This window comes from Saccopteryx leptura, chromosome 4 (genome assembly GCF_036850995.1).
Source record: "Saccopteryx leptura isolate mSacLep1 chromosome 4, mSacLep1_pri_phased_curated, whole genome shotgun sequence".
Classification (NCBI taxonomy): Eukaryota; Metazoa; Chordata; class Mammalia; order Chiroptera; family Emballonuridae; genus Saccopteryx; species Saccopteryx leptura.
The window spans coordinates 13,067,221-13,090,100 of NC_089506.1; the positions used below are offsets into that span (position 1 = coordinate 13,067,221).

Here is a 22,880-nt window from a genome sequence, read left to right on the forward strand (position 1 = left end):
AAAAAAGAGGTCAAATCCATAGCCAGGGACTCACAGAAGAGTCTCATCACAGCAGTCCTGTGTTAATTTTCCCAAGGGAGGAACAGCAGAAAAGGCAGCAACAGTGTGGGCTGTGAACCACCTACGTTTCCAAAGCCCAGCTTCGCCACTGATCAGCAGTGTGACCTGGGGCAGGTTACTGACCCTCTCTGATCCCATGGGGCTTTGTGAGGATGAGATGAGGAATTAGGTCAAACATCAAGTCTAGCACTTCCTATCTCACAGGTGCTATGGGTTGGGGTATAAATAGGTACAAGATTTCCAGACAGCAGCTTGGCAGTAACTATCAAGAAAGATTTTTAAACGGCATCCTTTGAGCCAGCCACATCACTTCTAGGAATGTTTCGCAAGCAATTTAATCATGTGTGACGCATGTTTTCTTTAAAATATATATTTCTTCAATGATCATTAAATCTGTTGTAGAGACAAGTATAATATTCTGTCTTACAAAAAAATAAAAAAGATGAGCCCTGGCCAGTTGGCTTAGCGGTAGAGCATCGGCCTGGCGTGTGGGGGACCCAGGTTCGATTCCCGGCCAGGGCACATAGGAGAGGCGCCCATTTGCTTCTCCACCCCCCCTCCTTCCTCTCTGTCTCTCTCTTCCCCTCCCGCAGCCAAGGCTCCATTGGAGCAAAGATGGCCCAGGCGCTGGGGATGGCTCCTTGGCCTCTGTCCCAGGTGCTAGAGTGGCTCTGGTCGCGCAGAGCAACGTCCGGAGGGACAGAGCATCGTCCCCTGGTGGGCAGAGCGTCACCCCTGGTAGGCGTGCCAGGTGGATCCCGGTCAGGCGCATGTGGGAGTCTGTCTGACTGTCTCTCCCCGTTTCCAGCTTCAGAAAAATACAAAAAAAATAAAAAAAATAAAAATAAAAAAAATTAAAAAGATGAGAAAGTCTTAGGAAAATGCACAGATAAATTACTTTCCAGATATACTTCAGTTAGGAAAACCTAACAGCATTTTCAAAATCCATCGACTTTTTAAAGAATACGTTCTGGCAGAATTCATAGAGAGTAATAAGAACCTCAAAGGATAGATCGACTTTGAAAAATATTTCATAAACTGGAAATCCTGCCGGGACCACTGGGGGTGTCTGGCTCCAGACCCCACTACCTAGATGGCACCAGATTCTGCAATTCAGCAGAGCAAGAGTGGGGCACAGACTTCAAAGCATATGGGCCCGGGCTCGTACTGCACATTCGAACCTTCTCCCCACATGGAGAACAGGAAAGACACAGCCCCCCTTTCCCCTGAATCAGCATGTCCTCTGAGCGCTGCCTCTGCAGTTCAAGAGTGAAGCACACTCTGAAAGGCACAGCTTCTCCTCTGGGGCGTTACGTGGAGAGTTCGTTTAAGACTGTCCCTCTTTCCGTGGGTAGGTTGGCAGCCCTGGGCCATCCATCAAAGTCAGCAGTTTGAAAGGCCGGAAGAGACATCTTTGTCCTCAAGGACACTTTAGGTAAAGTAAGGAAAAAGTTACATAAGATGGTGCAACTGAGAAAAGTGTGGCCAAGAAACTGGACAAATGACACACACACACTCGCTTGGGGAAGAGGAACGAGGCAGGAAATGGGTTGTTGATGTCATCCCCAGTCCCTGCATCCCTACCACTTCCTTTCCGCCCTCCCAGACCTACAGTGGGTGTGCTTTGTCCCACCAGGGACACAAGAAAGACAACGGGACAGAGGAGAAAGGAGATGGCAATGCTCTCGGTATGTAAGTTTGAAAAGTCAAATGACAGGGATTCTTAGAAGGGCCAGCTTACTGGAACCTTCCAGGAAAACCTTATTTGCATAAAATGACAACACTCTTTGCTGTCATTTGTTTTCAGATCCATTCCTGGCAGACTGGGCCTTCCCTAAAGACCGCCTGCTCTGAAAAAGGCTGACCTCCGAGGGGGTTGCCTCTCTTTTCCCCTGGATGAGAGCGGGCTGGGCCTGAAGCCCCCCCTTCTCCCTGTGGCTGCCACTGTCCTTTGGGGATTTCCTTTGAGTTATCCCCTCTGCCAGTAACCTCTCAAAAAAAGGTTACCTAATATTACTGTTGTTGTTATTATTCTTACTAAGCCACCAAATTCAACTTTTTAAATACAAGTCAGGCAGGAACACAAACTGTGAACGTATGCACTACAGTGTTCATGAGTCTGAGTCTATTCCTGAGATAAGCCATCCTGAACACCAAGGAATTCCAATCAGAAAAGAGAGCCAAAATTGCTACCCACTGTAAGTACAGGAATACCTCTGAAGCAAAAACTCATCTCTCCTCCACACACTGCAGAACTGTCTTCAAATATTTTTAGAAGTCACTTACTGCGGCTAAACAAGTTCCAAATAGTCCCCGGAAGTTGGATTTGGCGTCCACCATACTGTCACTACCTCTCCACCACCACCACCACCGCCACCGCCACCACCACCCCTGCCAATCCTTCCCGGGCCACACTGGTTTCCTCCCAGGTCCTTGTTGAGGCGGAATGTGCTGGAGAGAGCTCGGGTTTGGTGTCAAGCACACCGGGATCTGAACTTCCGCACTCACAACCTGTATCTTCTCCAAATCTTAGTTTCCACATCGATAAAGACATCTTAATAGCAACTTGGACGACCTAGTCTGAGAATGACTGAAAGGGCAGTGTATATGAGAAGGAAACGCCTGGCATGATTGCTTTGGTCTCCCCCTGAGACTTCCCCAAAGAAGTTTCAGACAGGAGAGCCAGTACCCCTCCGAGTAACGAGCGGACCAAGCAGCTTCCTCGTGAGGAGGCCTTCTCCTCCTCAAGGCCCGTCTCCTGGAACACCGGCCGAGTCACCACTCCGCACAGGGCGGGCCAGGTTAGTCTTCCCAAACATCTCTTCACCTCCGCTGAAATCTTTCAGTGGCCCCACAGCACCCCTTGAACAAAACCTGGGCTCCTGGCCACCACGATGGAGCCCCATCCCAACTATCCGACTTCCTGTCCCGCTGACCCCTTCCACCGTCTGAACAGCCCGCAGCTCACGGCTTTGTATACTGGACTTGAAGTCAGACGCCTCTCTGTATAAAGTCCTTGTGAGCAGGAATCCCATCTCATTCACCTTTAAACCTCCCAAAATACCAAGCACAGTACCTTGCCCATAATATGTAGTAAGGATTAAGAAAGTAGATCAGTGTCTCCCACAGAACCCTCTGGGGGTGGGGAGTGAGGAAGAAAAGGCAGAGGATGTCAACTGTATGTTGTGATGGATAAAACTCAGTAGGAACCAGTGATCAACGAGCAGGGGTAAATGAGTGCAAAAACATGCAACCTATGAAAGAATCATTTTACTCTTGTCAAGACATTTTCTGGGCAAATCAAGCCAAGAACGATAACAAACTTTTCAGTTATACTTACTGAATATTTCATTCAAAAAAAAATAATAAATCTTATTGAGCCAAGTACTGTGTCAAGCACTAGGAAAAACTGCGTGTGTGGGCGGGGTGCAGGCTGCCACAAGGAGGACGCGATCTCTGTCCTCAAAGGTTTGCACTGCCATAAGCAGCCGCTCTGAAACCAGGCGTCGTGGCCCAGAACTCACCCTGCGGAAAAAAACGAGGATGATGAAACTTTAGACCGTGCCCTTTATGGGACAATGTCCCCCATGAAAACTGAACACAGGCCCTCGACACAACTGGCTCTCTGTTCATTCTCTGCATCAGACTCACCCTACCATTTCATCAGCCTCACAGTTGATAATGAGCCTGCATTTTATACGGGTGAATTTTTGGAAGGTATTTTGGGGGAGTTTTACTATATTATATAAAAGCCTAGGAGAGAGAGAGAGAGAGAGAGAGAGAGAGAACTCTGGAAGGCTTCAAAGAAGAGGGGTCATCTGAACTGGGCCGGGGAGGGTAGGAGCTACTCAGGTGGGTAAGGAGGAAAGACATTCCAAACAAAATTAACAGTAAGAGCAAGGGCGAACGGGAGGAAGGGCGGACGGCGCATTTGAGCCATTAGTCACCCCAGGAGCCATGTCCCTGGGAAAATGGGTGCATGTGGCAGAAAACCAGATTGACCAAGACTGGCTGCCTCGCAGAGAGCCGCTCGTCCTTGTACCTGACACAGTCCCAAGGCACATCAAACTGGCTGACGAGCTTTGCACCTGCTCCCTGGCCCTGTCCCTTACCGGAAAACACGGCCCACGGGCCCTGTAGCTCTAAGGTGCTACTGATGGGTCTGTGTCTGGTCAGAAAATAACAAAGGTTGAGCATTACAATTCAGTTCAACCACCTCTTATCGAGTACTGGGTATTGCTGAGCCCTCACGTAACGCACGGGCACTCAAAAATTTATAATGGGGTAAAAAAGGCAATCACTGATCACAGATATAGAATGTGATATATTGAAATATAGCAAAGAAATGTCCAGGGCCCTTGAATAAAACCCTCAGAGCTTATCCCTACAATGAAACGAGGAGCCCAGCAGATAGCTCATGTAAGCTATCAGTGCAGCCAGACGGCCTAGCTGTACGGCCTCCGCACCCGATGGTGGCACCTTTCCCACCTCAGTCAGGCTGTGGGGATGCCACCAGCTCCCTCTGCGAGGCCTGAGAGTCCCTGTAATTCAGGCTTGACCCCAAGGTTCCATGAACCGGCCCTTCCACGGTGTCAGTCAGAGAACCTCACCAAGCGCCCGCCTGCCTGGCAGCCAGGAGCCTCCTAACCCAGCAGGCAGACCCACTGCCAAGACGCCCCCAAGATCCCAGCACTGTTTGGAGCCACTAGGACAGGGGTCCCCAAACTTTTTACACAGGGGGCCAGTTCACTGTCCCTCAGACCGTTGGAGGGCCGGACTATAAAGAAAACTATGAACAAATCCCTATGCACACTGCACATATCTTATTTTAAAGTAAAAAAAAAAAAAAAAAAAGGGAACAAATACAATATTTTAAATAAAGAACAAGTAAATTTAAATCAACAAACTGACCAGTATTTCAATGGGAACTATGCTCCTCTCACTGACCACCAATGAAAGAGGTGCCCCTTCCGAAAGTGCGGTGGGGGCCAGATAAATGGCCTCAGGGGGCCGCATGCGGCCCGCGGGCTGTAGTTTGGGGACCCCTGCACTAGGACGCCCTGTCCTGAAAACATGTGCTGTTCTAGGGCCTGGTTTCTGGGCACCTTGACCCTCTCTTGGTGCCCTGACTTGCGTGTCTCCTCCGACTTAAAAACAACTGTCTGTCTCTAGCTCACTTGAGTATTGCAAATCTAGTCACGATCACTTCCCTCTATGAACCCAATCCAAACAAACCAACGCGAGTACAAAGAACGTCTGTGCACCTGTGCATCACTTCCTCTTAGAAACGTATGAAAGCACCTCCAGGGCAGGCTGGTTATTATCAGCACAGCCCAGGGTGCCTATGGATGACAAATACCCCTCCCCCTCGTCTCCGTGTCCCTCTTCAACACGGCGGCAGGCGTGTGGCGCTACCACACCCACCTGCGAAGAGCATAGACCCTTTTCTGAAATGCAAGGGCAGGAAATGCTGCAAATCCTCAGTAACCATCTCCCCAAAAACTTGCCCTGCCCTCAGATCAGAGCCTTCCTGACTGGTTAACACAGGACCCCGTGCCCTGGGGCCACCAGGAAGGGACTCTGACACTTCTCTCTGCTCCCATGGCACCAGAGGACCCTTCGTGCACCCAGAGAGGAAGGAATGTTCAGGCCTTCATGTCTCTGCTCTTGCCGTTCTTTCCCACGAAGATGCCCAGCTCACCCGTTTGCCACCGAGGGCACACCCTCCTCCTTGTGGCCGGTGGCACGTTGGTGGCGTAGCACACCCAGTTTCTCTGGTCAAAGACACCCCTCCTTCCAGCTTCCTCCGCAGCCTTTCCCCGGCCGCGCTTTCATTAAGCACAGAGCCCAGCCTTTCCCTCTCTGGAGAAGGTCGTTCACTGGCCCGCCTGTCAAACCACCAGCTCCTTGAGCATGAAATTTTGGACTTTCCATCCACAGCATGGGGCTTCACCCCCGGCAGTTCAGAAAGGTCTGCCGGAGGAATTAATCCTCCTAGGAGTTATAGTTAAAATATTTGTTTGCAGCCCTGGCCGGTTGGCTCAGCGGTAGAGCGTCGGCCTGGCGTGCGGGGAACCCAGGTTCGATTCCCGGTCAGGGCACATAGGAGAGGCGCCCATTTGCTTCTCCACCCCCCCCCCTCCTTCCTCTCTGTCTCTCTCTTCCCCTCCCGCAGCCAAGGCTCCATTGGAGCAAAGATGGCCCGGGAGCTGGGGATGGCTCCTTGGCTTCTGCCCCAGGCACTGGAGTGGCTCTGGTCGCGGCAGAGCGAAGCCCCGGAGGGGCAGAGCATCGCCCCCCGGTGGGCAGAGCATCACCCCTGGTGGGCGTGCCGGGTGGATCCCGGTCGGGCGCATGTGGGAGTCTGTCTGACTGTCTCTCCCCGTTTCCAGCTTTAGAAAAATACAAAAAAATATATATATATTTGTTTGCAGAAAGAAGTCTTCGACTCACTTCTTGACTTCCATCATTAGTGTATTTGCCTCCATAGCACTCAAGGCCAATTTTAAGGCCGTTTTTTAAAGAGTTGGCCCCAAGCCTGAAGGAAATACAAATTTTTGCAATTCCTCTTGCCCTCCTGCCTTATGTCAAACGCGGCCATTATGTACCTTCTCTCCAATTATTTATAACTCCCTCTCAGTTATAATCCATACAGTATGTTGCCAGGGTGTATTGTTCAATCAAGACCAACTTCTACAAAGGAATGAGTGAAACGAAAAAGTTTAACAGACTATGAAAGTAAACCAACAAGAAACTTGCTGCTGTCAAGTTGTGGTATTTCACCGAATTTCTTCATCTACCATCGCCCATATCAGAACAAATACATGGTTTCTCTCCATCGCTAATTCATTGTTAAGTACACAAATGTTTTTATCCATTTTACTTAAAAGACCTGTTATTACAGCAATAAAATGTCCACCCACTCACATAATAGCAATGAACTATTATTAAGTGTATTTTGTTTTAGGCCCTGGCCGGTTGGCTCAGCGGTAGAGCGTCGGCCTGGCGTGCGGGGGACCCGGGTTCGATTCCCGGCCAGGGCACATAGGAGAAGCGCCCATTTGCTTCTCCACCCCCGCCCCCCCCCCCTCCTTCCTCTCTGTCTCTTTCTTCCCCTCCCGCAGCCAAGGCTCCATTGGAGCAAAGATGGCCCAGGCGCTGGGGATGGCTCCTTGGCCTCTGCCCCAGGCGCTAGAGTGGCTCTGGTCGCCGCAGAGCGACGCCCCGGAGGGGCAGAGCATGGCCCCCTGGTGGGCAGAGCGTCGCCCCTGGTGGGCGTGCCGGGTGGATCCCGGTCGGGCGCATGCGGGAATCTGTCTGACTGTCTCTCCCCGTTTCCAGCTTCAGAAAAATACAAAAAAAAAAAAAGTGTATTTTGTTTTAAGTTTCATGACCCCAGATATTATTCTCAGTCCATTTTTACTCATTTTTATCCCAATACCGCAAGAGTGATAAACCCAAGGGTCTTTTTCAAGGGCCTCAAACACAAAAGGTACCATGTGAGCAGCTGCTATAATTAATTCACTACCATATTCAAGCACTGCTAGAAATTTTAGGAGTCAATACACACATATAATACACAGTCAATACTTCTTGACTGCGGAATTCAACAATACATACTGAGAACTTACTGTGGACACATACTCCCGGGGCCAGTCATTCACCTTCTCCAGCTGAAGAAATAGAGGAGCTGACTAGAGTCCCCAAGGAGACTTCGCAGTCCAACACTGTGTGGGAAGGTTAAGCAGGCTGACCTGAGTCCCCATGTACTTACTTCACTCAGTATCCTGTGCAGGTGCTCTAACAGCGTTCCGCCGTCTCAGCTTCTTTTGTTGTTTGTTTGTTTTAGTTTATTGTGTTTAATTTATTGCCATCTCAACATTTTCAAAATGTCATTGTGCCACATGTGATTTATGTTATAAGGGAGAATCTCCATTGGTTTTTCAGACCATACTAGTGTGTCATTTTGGAGCACACAAAAAGAACGACTCAATCATCCTACAACGCAACAACAAAAACCGCCAAATCATCAATTCAAAAATGGGACAAGACCTGGAATAGACATTTCTCCAAAGAAGATTTATAAATTGCCAAGAAGTTCATGAAAATATGTTCGCTATCGCTAGCTATTAGGTAAATGCAAATCAAAACCACAATGAGATACTACCTTATACCAATTAAGGTGGCTTTTATCAAAAAAACAAAAACAGAAAATAACATATTTTGGCGAGGACACAGAGAAACTGGAGACTTGGTGCGTTCCCGAGGGGAACGTAAATGGTACGGCTGCTGTGGAAAAGCGGCGGCTCCTCAAATGCTAAACACAAAATTACCATATGATCCACTAGAGCAGGGGTAGTTAGTCAACCTTTTTACACCTACCGCCCACTTTTGTATCTCTGTTAGTAGTAACATTTTCTAACCACCCACCAGTTCCACAGTAATGGTGATTTATAAAGTAGGGAAATAACTTGACTTTATAAAATTTATAAAGCAGAGTTACAGCAAGTTAAAGCATATAATAATAATTACTTACCAAGTACTTTATGTTGGATCTTCACTAAGTTTGGCAGAATAAATCTTTGTAAAACAACTTACTATAGTTAAATCCATCTTTTTATTTATACTTTGGTTGTTCCGCTACCGCCCACCATGAAAGCTGGAACGCCCCCTAGTGGGCGGTAGGGACCAGGTTGACTACCACTGCTCTAGATTAAAAGCATTGCCAGCAGGGACTCAAACAGATACTTTTACCCCAACGTTCACTGCAGCATGATTCACAATAGCTAAATGGTAATAGCAACCTGAGTGTTCATCAACAGATGAATGAGTTAAAAAAAAAATGGCGTAAGGAATGCCGTTCTGATACACGCTTCAATGTGGATGAACCTGGAAAACATCTAAGTGAAATAAGTCAGTACCAAAGGACAAATATTGTATGATCCCACCTACACGAGGTACCTACAGTAGGCCAGTTCCGAGACAGAAAGTAAAATGGTGGTTGCCAGGGGCTGAAGGAAGCGGGGTTATTTTTTAATGTGTCCAGTTTCTGTTTGGGATGATGCAAAAGTTCTAGAGCTGTGTGGTGACGGGGTTGCACAACACTGTGAGGGCACTGAATGCCACTGGATTGTATGAAGATGATTACAGTGGTAAACTGTATGTTGTATAACCTTTACCGCACACAGAAAAAGAACTAGACCTGTGTTTATAAATTCACTACTTGCTGCCACTGTTTCCTTCAGTCCTGTTACGGATAATAATTATTCTTTCATTCCAGGCAGCCCGAAGTATCTACTGGCCAAACAAGACAGAGAGAGTGAGAGGGAGGGAGGGAGAGGGGGAGAGAAAGAGAAAGGAGGAGGAATAAGAGGTGGAGGAATGGAAGGGGAAGGGGGAGGGGGAGGGGGAGGGGGAGGGAGGGTGAATATGAACAAGTGAAGGAGTTTCAAAATTAAATAGGGCCAATTCCCCTTCATGGTGATGCCATCTCAAACAACAGGAGGAGAAAGCCTCCCCGGGTCAGATTCTCCCAGCACCCCCTGGGGAGGGGTTTAAAGCACTAGTACAGTATTTATTAGCGCCCTGCTAGTCCTGGTGTCTACCCCGAGGCAAAGAGAAGCAGACAACTATCAGGACTTACCCACACGGTTTTCCTGAGTGACAAAGGACACCAGACAAAAATAAATTGCCTTGGCTCTGTGGGTAAGTCCGTTGCTTCAACCCAACAATTACAGTCCAAGTGAATCCATGGAGGCAACTGTAAGATACCATATGTGATCTCAAAGGAATTTCCCTGCATATATGCTACAGGATGAGTGTTTGTTAAGAACAGATTTATTGTTAATAACTAACCCACCAATAAAGTAGCAGCTCCCAAACGTTTATCTCCAGTGTATCAGCAATGTATCAGCAATGAGCTGGATTCTACCTGCCCAACTAAATGTGGAAGAATTGTAGAAAAACAGCCACAACAACAAAACAGTATGTTGTTTTACGCCTATGACATAATTTACTGAGAATCCGACTTTTAGAAAATAAAATGTATACCGTTGGCAAACAACGTGTCATCTTAGCACCGCTGTTTCCCCTACAACCTGAGACGACGCCATGTGGCCCGTGGAAGAGCCTCAGAAGAACCCTAGAACCCGTACAGATATCTAAAGTCACTTCCGGAACGCTGGTCACAGCTGCCAATTGCTTGGTTCGGTTTTATCTTGCTCCGTCCATCGGGCTCCCAACTAGGAGCAGTGCAGACCCGCAACCTCGCTAACTCAAATCCAAGCTGATTGTTTTTTTACCTTTTAATACCGCCCTCTACATAGAGTTGCCATTGAGTAAATAACTGTTCAATGAGTGACTGACTGAGCAAAAACCCAGTTTACTGACCTTTTCTATCCCATCTCCCTACTGCAACCTGCTTTTGAAGGGGGGGGAAAAAGTCTTCAAGCATTAAAATCCCCTGTAAAAGAGGCAAATCCTCCACTACAATATCTTACATGCATCCTGATGCCTTGATCTTCAGTGTGACCACACCCAGAAGTGGAAATAGCAGTTCATCGACATTCCCTCCCGGGGCCTTCCTTCCAGGCTCCCGAGTTTCCACTCTCATCCTAGTAACGAAGACGGGAGGTGAGTAGGCCCATCTATGCGGGCAGAACAACCCACATGCCCAGGGTGTCCTCTTGGGACACCAGCCTCACGGCCAATTCTCTATCCCCATTCCACCTCGAGGACCTCAAGGAAACAGTGCATTTGAGTGAAGTGTTTCCACACAACCAAGATCCCCAAAAAGGCATCAATAAAGATTTACCTACGAGATTACTATTTTAAAGTGAGATTATACTTTCCTGTTCTTCTGTCAGTGGCAAAATCCCCAAACCTACCAGAATTCACTTAAAACTAATCTATGGTGTTTTTGTTGGAAGAAAGCGATCAGGCGAGCTCTGAGCCTCTGAGCAGCTGCTAAAGGGTTGGTTTAGCCTTTATTTTTCTAGCTGCTGGCCCTGCTAACACGACTCGGTGAAGGTCGTATTTAATCTCGCGGAGATATGCTACCTAAGCAGTTCTTAGGTAGGCTTCAGTAAAAATAAATTGCCTTGGCTCTGTGGGTAAGTCCGTTGCTTCAACCCAACAATTACAGTCCAAGTGAATCCATGGAGGCAACTGTAAGATACCATATGTGATCTCAAAGGAATTTCCCTGCATATATGCTACAGGATGAGTGTTTGTTAAGAACAGATTTATTGTTAATAACTAACCCACCAATAAAGTAGCAGCTCCCAAACGTTTATCTCCAGTGTATCAGCAATGTATCAGCAAACATCGTTTATTTACAGTGTGTCCGTAAAGTCATGGTGCACTTTTGACCGGTCACAGGAAAGCAACAAAAGACGATAGAAATGTGAAATCTGCACCAAATAAAAAGAAAACCCTCCCAGTTTCATACCTATTCAGTGCAGTTCGATGTGGGCTCACGCGCAGATTTTTTAGTGCTCCTTAGGTAGCTATCCTGTATAGCCTCTACAGACTCATCACTGACTGATGGCCTACCAGAATGGGGTTTCTCCACCAAACTGCCGGTTTCCTTCAACTGCTTATCCCACCGAGTAATGTGATTCCTATGTGGTGGTGCTTCGTTATAAACGTGCCGATATTCATGTTGCACTTTGGTCACGGATTTGAATTTAGCGAGCCACAGAACACACTGAACTTTTCTCTGTACCGTCCACATCTCGACTGGCATGGCCGTGAGCTGCTCCGCTGTATACACGGTGTTACGTCATCACCTGCGCATGCACACATGCTGCCACATCATCCTACAGAAACTGGGAGAGTTTTCCTTTTATTTGGTGCAGAGTTCACATTTCTATCGTCTTTTGTTGCTTTCCTGTGACCGGTCAAAAGTGCACCATGACTTTACGGACACACTGGATATGTACAAGAAGGTATTAGTATCATTGGTGCTTAAATGTCCAAGGAATGGACCAATAAAGATTTGTTTAAAGGCCTCAGTGGGAGGGGGACAAAGGAGGGGGCAGTGGGGGTGGAAAGAGACTTTGCATGGGGTAAGGGGGCACGATGCAGTGTGCAGATGGTGTTATATTGAGTGGAATCCTTGAAAGCATGTCAACACAATATTTTTTTAAAATAATAATAAAATAAAGGGAACACTGTGGGCACAGTGGAGGATGCCTGGGCTGGGGGCATGGAGACTAACTAGGAGTTTGTTTAAAAAAAAAAAAAAGACAAAGGCCTCAGTGCCAAAAAGAAAACCAAGCAAGTTTCCACCCTGTGGGTGCTGAACCCCTGAGTAAAGGGACCAGTGCCCGTGGTCACGCACAGAACACACATGTGGCTGGGTATCTACCGCAAGGTCGGTCTGCGCCGTCCCCTCCGCGCTGGAATCCAGCCACCTCCGCCAACCTCTGCTTTACCGCTGAAAATCAAACCAACAAATACTTATCCAGTCCTTGCTGCGGATCAAGTGCCCGTGGGAATGCAGAGAAAACCCGCCCCGATCCTAGCTCTCCAATGGAAAACTCCCAGGAGTCAACGACTGGCTTTCGTAACAGCTAGGCAAGATTCAAGATGCTCGTGACGAATCGCCGTGGCACATACTGTGCTTTTGCTTCTGAGGAAATTCACGGCGTTTTATTATTTTAGGTCCGGTTGGCTGATGGAGGCCCAGGGAGATGCAGGCGGTTGGAACCAACCCGGCCCCTCCTACTCTGCTCTCCTTCAGTCCTGCTGGCATCAGTCCCTGTGTGACCCTGTGACGCCTCCTCCCCACACTTCTCTTCCCATCCTGCTTCACCCTCAATCCGCCCGGCCACTGTGGCAGCTGCCACTCATATGTTACGATGCACTGAAAATGTGTCCAGGCTGAATCAGGGTTAGCATAATAGACACATTGGATTGATGACTGAGTATGAAAAAAGGGACATAAATTATCTTTATATTCATTACATGTTTCTATATTAATTACATGTCGAAATGGTGTTTTGGATATGCCGAGTAACATAAAATGTTATTAAATTAATTTCACCTACTTATTTTGGTTTGCTAATGTTGCCACTAGAAAATTGAAAATTATACACGAGGCGCACATTATATTTGTATTGGAGAGTGTTGTCTTAATCAGTCTATATATATATTCTCTTTTTGGCTGTGCTTTGGCATTCTGCCTCTGAACTCTTAATAGTTACGCTAAACCCTTGTTTCATACCAATCCAAAAATGTCTCCAGTATCTATAAAGGGATAAAGATATTCTAAAATATTTTCAGACAAACATTATGAATTCAGAGGTTTCTTAATTGTGAAAAGTCAGAAGTCACACTCTGACTTGAGTCATGAGAAGTCATTCTCCAATAGATTTGTACAGGTTGGGAGCAAGGGGCATAAAACTTCCCTGGGCTCCGCAGGCCTCCTGTGACACAGCTTAGCGACCCGAGACACAGGACTGTCTACAATAGAAAGTCAGGGATCGTCTGCCTTCACCGCCTTGAGAAATATTTCTTCTTCACAAGCCACAAGAATTGGCGATGTAGCCGTTTGTCTAAACTAATTGCCCTGATCCATAAAACGGAACTGAACTTCCCTACCTCCTCAGGAAGGCCAAATGGTTACAGACTAGGTCCCTAAGTTAAGTTCCCAAGGGGCCACGAGGACTCATCTCTCTAAGTGAGTCCATTTCAAAAGAGATGCAGCTCAGACCTTAGGGACGTCTCCAGGTTGTAAAAGCCTTCTATTCCAAAAGGTTAGGATGAGAACCTAGAAAGAGTGCAACCCACACCCACGTTCCACCGGTTTCCATAGCATCATCTGAGGGTCTACGTATGGGGACCAAGGCGGCAACGCCACTCCGCTGTTGACTTGGTTGTAAAGAACTCTTTTCTGCTACCCCAGTGTCTTGAGTGTCTGCAGTATTCCCACATATAAAGACGTGTCTGTGAAGTAGGATAACATCTCAGATCCTTCACAGTTCTTGACAAAACAAGTGTGTCCCAACCTCAACAAGGAGCCATCGATCTAAGGGGCGTGAACTAGCAAGCGTTGTGCCGGGACCTTCTCTTGTCACTGACTGGGAAAGCCCTGGGTTGCGAGCCTGGCTTTGTACACGACAGGAGAGAGCTCTCAAATGGCCAGGTCCAGGCCCAGTCTCCTCACCAGCCACAGCCAACCCACTCGTCTCGATCTTACAGTCACCGGAAGGGAGGTCGGACGGGACGCTTTAGAGTCGTCTTGAGAATATTTTTCCGCTTATAAAAGGAACTGTGCTGTTGGATTAAATGTGGAAAATACAGGTGTTTCAGGGGTGAGGGAGCAGACAAACACCACTCTCCCACCATCCAAACACTTCCTTCCAGGTGTTTTTGTTTTAAAGATGTATATACAAATACACACACACACACACATTTTTTAAAATAAAATGAAGGTCACAATTGAATATCCTCTTTTTCTCCACTCAACACATAACATAAACATTTGTCTCTCATTAAATGCCGAAACATGAGTTTGATAAGCCATCCAGACTCACGGTCTGGACGTGCCATGTTTCACTGAAATGTGTTCCTATGGCTGGGTACTGAGGTTGTTTCCAAGTTTTCACCATAACAAAAGCTAGTTCAATAAACATCCTTGGGCATAAATCTTTGTTCCATCTCTGGTTACTTCATGTGAGTAAGTTCCTAGAAGTGGAATTACTGGAATAGACAGTTTAACATTTTTAAGACTTTAAGCATATAACACTACACTGAATTCCAGAAAGTTAATTTCGATGTACAAGTCCAAGGACAACATGGAGGGCTTGGTTTCCAACTCAGTGACCCGCAGTGCCCAGTCACAGCGTTCGTGGCTCAACGTGAACTTACGCCCTCGGTTCTCCAGGGGAACCCAGCACTGGCCCGTTTGTTCTATTTTCCCGACTCCCTCATCACCTCCTCCCACCCGACAAAAGTGAATCAGCAGCAGGCAGACCAGCCTGGGGGAGAGAAGAGGGCAGAAGGGAGCCAGGGCGGCATTCCTCATCTATTGTATCAACACAGGCCTCCCTCAGGGGGCCCCTGGTTGTCTCCAAGGGCAATCTGGGATTGAGCGTGAGGCCTCAGGTTGGGGAATCAACTCCTCCAACCTCCCCAGTTCTCACACTACCTCTAAGGCAGCTTCGACCATGCCCCTGTGACAACCGCTCACAGCCTCCTGTGTACTTGTGTCAAGCTGTTGGGTGCTGAGCAGTTTTCCCAGCAGATGTCATCATCACAAGGATAAAAGGCCTAACTCCAAAGTCAGAAGTGGGAGGTCCTCCAGTATGCCCACCTGCCCCTGAGTTACTACTATCAATTAACTACCAACATGCTCGCACCATCTCTGAAATGCTTTCAATGACGCTTGGGGCAAGACAAAACTTCCGCCTGCCTGACTCCCTCCTCTCTCCCACTCAAGGACTCCGGAGGCACTACTGTGCTCTCCACCTTATTCTCCATTTTCATCACCCTGCCTAGGTGTTAGGACACTCTTCTCATCACTGTCATTTTATAATTCTTCAATAATTCTAGGGTGAGGAAAACCAAAAAACCCCAGCTTTCTTCAAAAAAATAACACATTAGACACTCCTTGAAGTAAAGCAGTTTGTACATAGGGTATTTATTTCTCACTCAAAATGTCAACCTCACGACATGGGAAAGTCACTAGGATTCTAAGGTTATGGGGCCAAGACAGTGTATTCTATTTATAAAGTATTTCTTTATATACAGAGCTTACAGAAATCTGACATTCATAGGCTCTATAAGAACAAATTCAAGCCTGACTTGTAGTGGCACAGTGGATAAAGCATTGACCTGGGACACTAAGTTCCCAGGTTTGAAACCCCAAGTTCTCCAGCTTGAGCATAGGGTCGCAGGCTTGAGCGTGGGATCATCAATAAGACCCCATGGTCACTGGCTTGAGCCCAAAGGTCACTGGCTTGAGCAAGGGGTCAGTAGTTCATTTAGAGCCCTCCAGTCAAAGCATGTATGAGAAGCAATCAATGAACAACTAAGGAGCCGCAACTATGAGTTGATGCTCATCTCTCTCCCTTTCTCTCTCTCTCTCTCTCAAATTAAATAAATAAAAAGAACAAAGTCAATCGGATGCTCATCTTTCCCTTGATCACATTAGGTGTGTGAGTATCAAATGCTCTTACACAGATAGCAACAGACTGCTAAGTACACCTGAAAAGAAATTATTTATGAAAATTACACAGCAAGTAGTTAACTCTCAAAAATGTTTGTTTAATGAAAGCTGGACAGGCTCTACCACACAAAATCCTAAGCTAAGGTATGCTATTGAACTGAATTGGTTTTGTCCTTGAGATACAAGTGCTTAGAATCCATCATCAGAAAAAACTGTACGGCCTTCTGTTTCTCATAAAAATGGGGACTCCGAGGCATGCACACAGGGCATGAGACATACGGAGACATTTTTGTTCAAGGCTAGTTCTTGCTTATGGAAGCTAAATTCTAAATTAAAAAGAGAGCCCTGGCCAGTTGGCTCAGTAGTAGAGCATCAGCCTGGCGTGTAGGAATCCCAGGTTCGATTCCCAGCCAGGGCACACAGGAGAAGCGCCCATCTGCTTCTCCACCTCTCCCCCTCTCCTTCCTCTCTGCCTCTCTCTTCCCCTCCCGCAGCCGAGGCTCCATTGGAGCAAAGTTGACCCAGGTGCTGAGGATGGCTCTGTGGCCTCTGCCTCAGGCGCTAGAATGGCTCTGATTGCGGCAGAGCAACACCCCAAGATGGGCAGAGCATTGCCCCCTGGTGGGCATGCCGGGTGGATCCCGGTCGGGCACATGCAGGAGTCTGTCTGACTGCCTCCCCAATTCCAGCTTCGGAAAAAAATACAAAAAAAAAAAAAAAAAAAGAGAGAGAGAGAGAGAGAGAGAAAGCCCAAACAGAAACAAACAAAACAAACCCCTAACTCTCTACAACCTTCCTAAGCAGAGACATACCCATAACACAAAGTCCTCTGGTCTCTTCAGAATGGAAAATTCAACGTTTCACAACCATAACAATACTACCATTTGCGTATGACAAGCGTGGTTAACAGGGGCAAAGCCAACAGGGAGTGCCCACAGACTCCCTATTCAAAGCACTATCTAAAATGGCAACAGCAGGTTCCACCTGTTTACCTTCCTATACATTGTAGCCTCTGAGCCAATGGAAAAATAAAAAGATGCGGCTCTGAGAGGAAATCCCTGGTCCAGGCTTCTCCACCCTTCTCTGTCCCACACCCCGAAGGGACAGGGATTCGGGACACACCCGGGAATATCAGAGGCTCACGGAGAGAAAGGGGGTTCCTCAGGGCTGGAGGGCAAGGAGAGGAAGGGGCCCAAGAGTCTCAAATCTGAGGGTTCCTGTGTGGTTCCTAACAGCCCTTTCCCCCTAGGTGATTCTCATACACACGGTAAATCCCATCCAAGATGACAGAATTATGCAGGCCCATTTTGCAGATGTGAAAATTAAGGTCCAGAAAGAGGAAGTGATAGGCAAGTCAATAAAAAAAGAGCTGAAAACCAACTCCAGGCTTCTGGACTCTAGACTTCATGCACCCCCCGCCCTCCCCACTACACAGAGCCTTGGATGTGGCTGCTTGTCACAAATATTTAATAAACAAGTGAAATAAGGGCACACTATTTGCATTCATTTAATAACATAATCACCTGGGTTACTACACTTGTTCATACACCCTGGGGTCCCCGGATCTGCAGCAGATCTCGAAGGTACTGATGGCAGTCGGAGGGTCCTGGGCGAGTTCTCAAACCTCAGAAAGCCTTTTAAAAGTTTGTGAGTTTATGTACAAAACAGCTGCCCAGGCTATCCAAAACATCACTTTTTGGCTGGAATTAGGTCAACTAGATTTGACAATTCTAGCTCTCTCCAGTCGGTTAGGGGTTCTGATTAATCAGAAGCCTCCGTGAACATTCCTGGGTAATCAAGATAGGCATAGCCAGTCTTCTAACAAAATGAAGTTTGTTTCAGAGACGGTTTGCCATAAGATGGAGCTGGTGAAGGGGGAAGTCATTTTAAAGGGCTCTCTGAAGGTCAAATGCTAGCAACTAGGGCCTCTTGCACGCGCCCCACGAGGCCAGGTGGAGTGCTGGGGACTGTTACAGCTCAGCCACAAGCACTGTGGGCTTCATTTCCTGCCTGTGTTTCCCTCGGTGTTTTATATAAAATATTGGCTTCAGGCTTCAATCTGGACCGTATAGATAATTTATTGTTCTTTGCTAAAAAATAATAATAATAAAAAAAAATCAAGATTTAATCGAACCCCCTCACTCCCATTCCCACCACGAGGACCATTCCTCAACCCTGCCTTGGTCAAATATTGATCACACACAATCAGGCCAAAGGTAGGACAGGAAGGGGGCAGAAAGCCGTGACCTTCTACCCTGGGGGAAGGCACATGCTATCCCCTACAGACAAAATAACTACCTCTACTGTTAATACCTGAAATTTCATAGCAATTTGTATTATTTTTATATACTACCTACTTTTATGTGTTTTTATGACATAGATTACAAATATACACTATTCTATGTATTTTCACATATGTTGACACGTTATTTTTACATATGCAGTGTTGGGCACATAGTAAGCATTCGATAAATGCAAGTTAACTGAGTCCCTTTGAAGATGTTATAGTAAAACACTAAAAGCAGTGAAGGGCCTACCTGTGGTAACAGAGAGGGGGCTGGGTCTGAAGCACCGAAGGAGGGACTCAAAGTAAAGCACAGTGAGTTTGGGAAGATTTTTTTCTACTGTAAGGAGGGGAAATTCACTTGGTCCCACCACTGTTATTTTCATATCATTTGGTGTCCTTGATTATCATCTAACTTTTCTTGTGACCAAAAAAAAAAAAAAAAAAAAAGTCACTGACAATATCTTTCATCATTAAACATTTTGATGCTTTACATAAAAGTTATCCCATGTTTAATTCCTTACCACTATTTTGCTCAGAATAAGCAAAATCCCTTCTTGCTGAAAATTCTGTTAACAGAAAGTCAGTGTTTAATCTATATAGTCAGGGTTTTCTAGGGTTTTTAAAATTACTAATTATCTGACAATTCTGTAAATTAACATCATATGCATTGGTAGACTGCTGTAACTTACACACCTTCTTTCATAGGTACTATCTCATCCATTCCCCAAAGCAACCCTATCAGATATAGTTAAGTATTATTATCACCTTTCATGGAACTAATAGTAATAATCGCTGTATTTGTTCATAAGTCCTGTACTGACAGTTCACTAACTAGAATGAAATCTCCCTGGAGGGTAAAGAAATGATCTTCTTATTCCTATTTGAACCCACAGAGCCCAGCACTGTGTCTGGGGCATACTAAATGTTCTAGGGAAATTTATTAAATGAATGAAGGCCTTTGTCTGCTTTAAGCCCTTTTGGGTATATAATGCACATAATGGAATCATGTCCCAGATACCCTAATTTTAGAGTTCAGTGGTCTGTTCTCTATAAAAAAAAAATTATATGAAAATTCTCTAAAAACAATAGAGCTTACGTTTGATAATACTAAGAATAAAAGTACAATGTCTGTGAAACATGAGAATATCAATGCACATCAAAAGTTAAACACCCCAAGTCTCAAACTTGCCACTACGAAGTGTAAACATCTATAACTAGTTTTGATGTTGGATATTTGCCTAATACAGCATCTCAGAAAGCAGAGTAAAATCAGGGCCATAGTCTTTAGAGCTGTTCAGAACTTTAAGACAACCATTTATAGGCTATAATTTGCTTCCAATTTAACCACAAACCTTTACTTTTGATATGATCACATTTTTACAGATAATTGTAAAATTATCTGAGATATTATGAAATTATCTTTAACTTTTCAAGCTCCACAGAAGAAAAGACAACTCATTGAGAGAATGAAATATATAAATATTTACTATTAAGGAGATACAAATCCTAACAGACAAGAACTCTTTAATCTGAGAGGCCAAAATCTAACTTCTTACGCAACAGGCTAAGTTATAAATTATAATCATTCACTAATTACAGTGAAATTCTGGACTTTGCCCCATCAATCAATAGATATTTCAAGGTTACCCCTTAGAAATACCAGTTTAAGTTCTAAATACTGAATTCCATTTCCTGAAGCTTCCTTTAATAAATTGACAGGGTTTTCCAAGATTTTTTTAGGTTTCTTCCCCCCTCCCTTAAAAAAAAAAATGATGGGGTTTAGATAAAACTAGAGAAGCCTGACGAAGTTCAACAGCGATGGCCTTTCAGTCCTGGAAAGGGAGTGTGCATCTGTCTAACATCAAGACCATCCACCTTTGGCCCTCAGTCTCCAGACCCCTGTCGGCACCTGCCCTTGAGTACCAAAAACTGCAGGCTAAGTTCCAACATTATATGCAATCGGCCTGAAAACTATTAAATGACTGCAGGCTTGACAGCAACCTTAGTGATTCCTGAAAATCCACAACAGGAAATGTAACTATCCTCCACCCTCCTGAGCCATTCATCAAAAGCAGACTGAGTCACAGCAACCGGGAGCCAGAGGTAGAAGGCCACACTTACAGAAAGATTCTGCATTTCTCATTCCCTAACCAAGAACAAGGAGCACTGCTCACAGTGGAGGGAGGAGACTGAAGAGACAGGCAGCGGATAAACGTCCCCAAGTTCCAAACTCTGTACTATGGGGTTAAAAAACGAGATAAAGCTAAGCTGCTAATGTGTAGTCACCTCTATTGCCTGTCCCAGGAGTCACACTTACAGCTGATGAGCAAGGGTCGTGCCTACACCGACAGACACGGGCGCTTAACGGATGCCCTGAGCCCTGTCTTTGCGCCCGACTCTGGCCGCCAACCTTCTTCTCTTCTCCCCTCTAAAGGGGTAAGGACAGCAAATGCACTGAGACCTGGGGCCAAAGACAGACGCCGGCGCGTCCTGGGAGGGCGGGCGAGTTACATCCTAAAGCCTTTTGAACTTGGGAAGGCTTCCCAAACCGCCCCCCCAGGCCATGGCACTGCAAGCGGCCGAGGGTGGGCGGGCGCCACGACTGGCCACAGCCGGCAGCGCTGGGGGATGAGCCCGGCCGACCGGGCGGAAAGGAAGTGGCAGTCGCGGCTTTGCACCAACCATGTTCGGCCAGCGGGCGAGTGCCACTCAGCGCCCCGAATGGGGTTGGTGGGCGCAGGGCGGGCATTCGCGTCCCCAACCCGCGGTGATCCCAAGTGCCCCAGGGGACGCGGGCCCCCAAGTACACCATCAAGACACCGCTGGGTCCCCGGAGGCTCCCCGCCCCCACCTCGCCCGCTCCGTAGCCGAGGCGGGTCAGGCCCAGAGCGCGCGGCCGGCCCGGGGCGCCTGCGGGGACCCGGCTGCGCCCGGCGCTAGGCCGCGCCTGGGGCGGATGACCCCTCGGCGCAGCGCCTTCCCGGGACGCGCCGCCAGAGCCCCTCGCGCACCAGGACAAGTGCAGTGACAAAGCCACAGGGCCAGCTGGCCAAGGGAAAGGAGGATGCGACGTCCCTCCCAAGCGGCGGAGGCAGCGGCCCAGCCTTCCTAAAGCCGGGCGCGCCGGGCAGGCCCGGCGCCCATCCCGGCTCGGAGCCCGCGCGACCGCGACCCTTCCTGGATCACAGCGGGCGGGCGCCCCATCAAGTTTCCTTTGGCTCCGGCGGGCGGCGCCTCTCCCTCCCAGGCGCGAGGCGCAGGCAGCCGGTGGGTTCCTGCTTATTTACCCCGAGGCTGCCCGCAGACAGGCGCCTCCAGGCACCCAGAGGGACCCCGCTCCCCGCCTTCGGATCTGGAGGCAACAGCGTCTGTGTACACATACACACTTGCACACGATAATTTTGTTGTAAAAGGAGGCCCGACTCCAGCGGACCTGCACCCCCACACATCACACCTGGGGCGCAGAATCACACAGAGCAGGTCTGTGTCCATGGAGCCACCTCTCCGCATCTGCAAATCCAAAAGTGAAATTAAACCTCCACCGACCTCCTCCTCCTCCTCCTCCCTCTCTACCTCCTCCTCCTCCTTGCAGCCTCAGCAGCCCCAGTAGCAGCAGCAACAGCAGCAAAACCTGCTTCCCCTAAAATCAGATGATCCGTAACAGCCCCGACTGTTCCTCCAAAAATCGGTATTAATATTTATGAACCCCAGCATTCTTCTTCTGCAAAACATTGTGTCAGACCATCTGGACACATACACACACACACACACACACACACACACACACACACACAAACACACAACACACACACGTCCCCTCCGGTCCTCATAAACATGCCTTCAAGAATAACACACACGCACAGTCACAACTATTATTTGAAAAATGTTACCTCTCAGGGTGCTTTTTCACGCTACCAATGCAATTCCGCAAGGTTTAAGTGTTGCTAGGGTGTGTGAAATGGAAATGAAAGCCCGTCAGTTGAATAATCGCAGGAGCAAAACTAAAAGTTACTCCCCGGCTTGCCTGAGAACAGTCCAGATCGAAAGCAAAACAAGGAGAGGAAACTGCGAGGAGCCGAGGCTGGAAATCCCCCCGCCCCCCGCCCGCCCCGCTCCCTCCCTCGCCTCCCCCTCCGCCCTCCGCCCTCCTCCCTCCGCCCCTCCTCCCCACTGTTTGTTTCAAGCTTGTGCAACCGGGAGGTGGAGGCGGAGGGCGGGCGGCCGGGAGGTGCGGAAGTTCGCCGCCGCTGTTCATTGGCAGCGAGCGCCGCTTTCATCATTTCTCGAAAAGTCGATTTCATTTTCACTTCCCCACGTCGCGGCGGGAGCAACAAGCGGCTGTTCGTGAGTCTGTTGTTC

General features: G+C 47.5%; 1 protein-coding gene across 4 annotated transcripts in view; it reads right to left on the bottom strand.

The window, feature by feature from the left end:
- Nucleotides 1-22,593, bottom strand: part of IRF2 (interferon regulatory factor 2) — an 84,502-nt gene extending 61,909 nt beyond the window's left edge. Inside the window, exon 1 of one of the 4 annotated variants that reach the window (XM_066380156.1) lies at nt 22,412-22,593. The gene's annotated coding sequence lies outside the window, so the exon portion shown is untranslated. Of the gene's footprint in view, nt 1-20,838; nt 21,032-21,975; nt 22,016-22,094; nt 22,127-22,411 lie in introns of those variants that run through there. The other 3 variants (XM_066380159.1, XM_066380158.1, XM_066380157.1) reach the window with 3 other exon arrangements.
- Between the last annotated feature and the right edge of the window lie 287 nt (nt 22,594-22,880).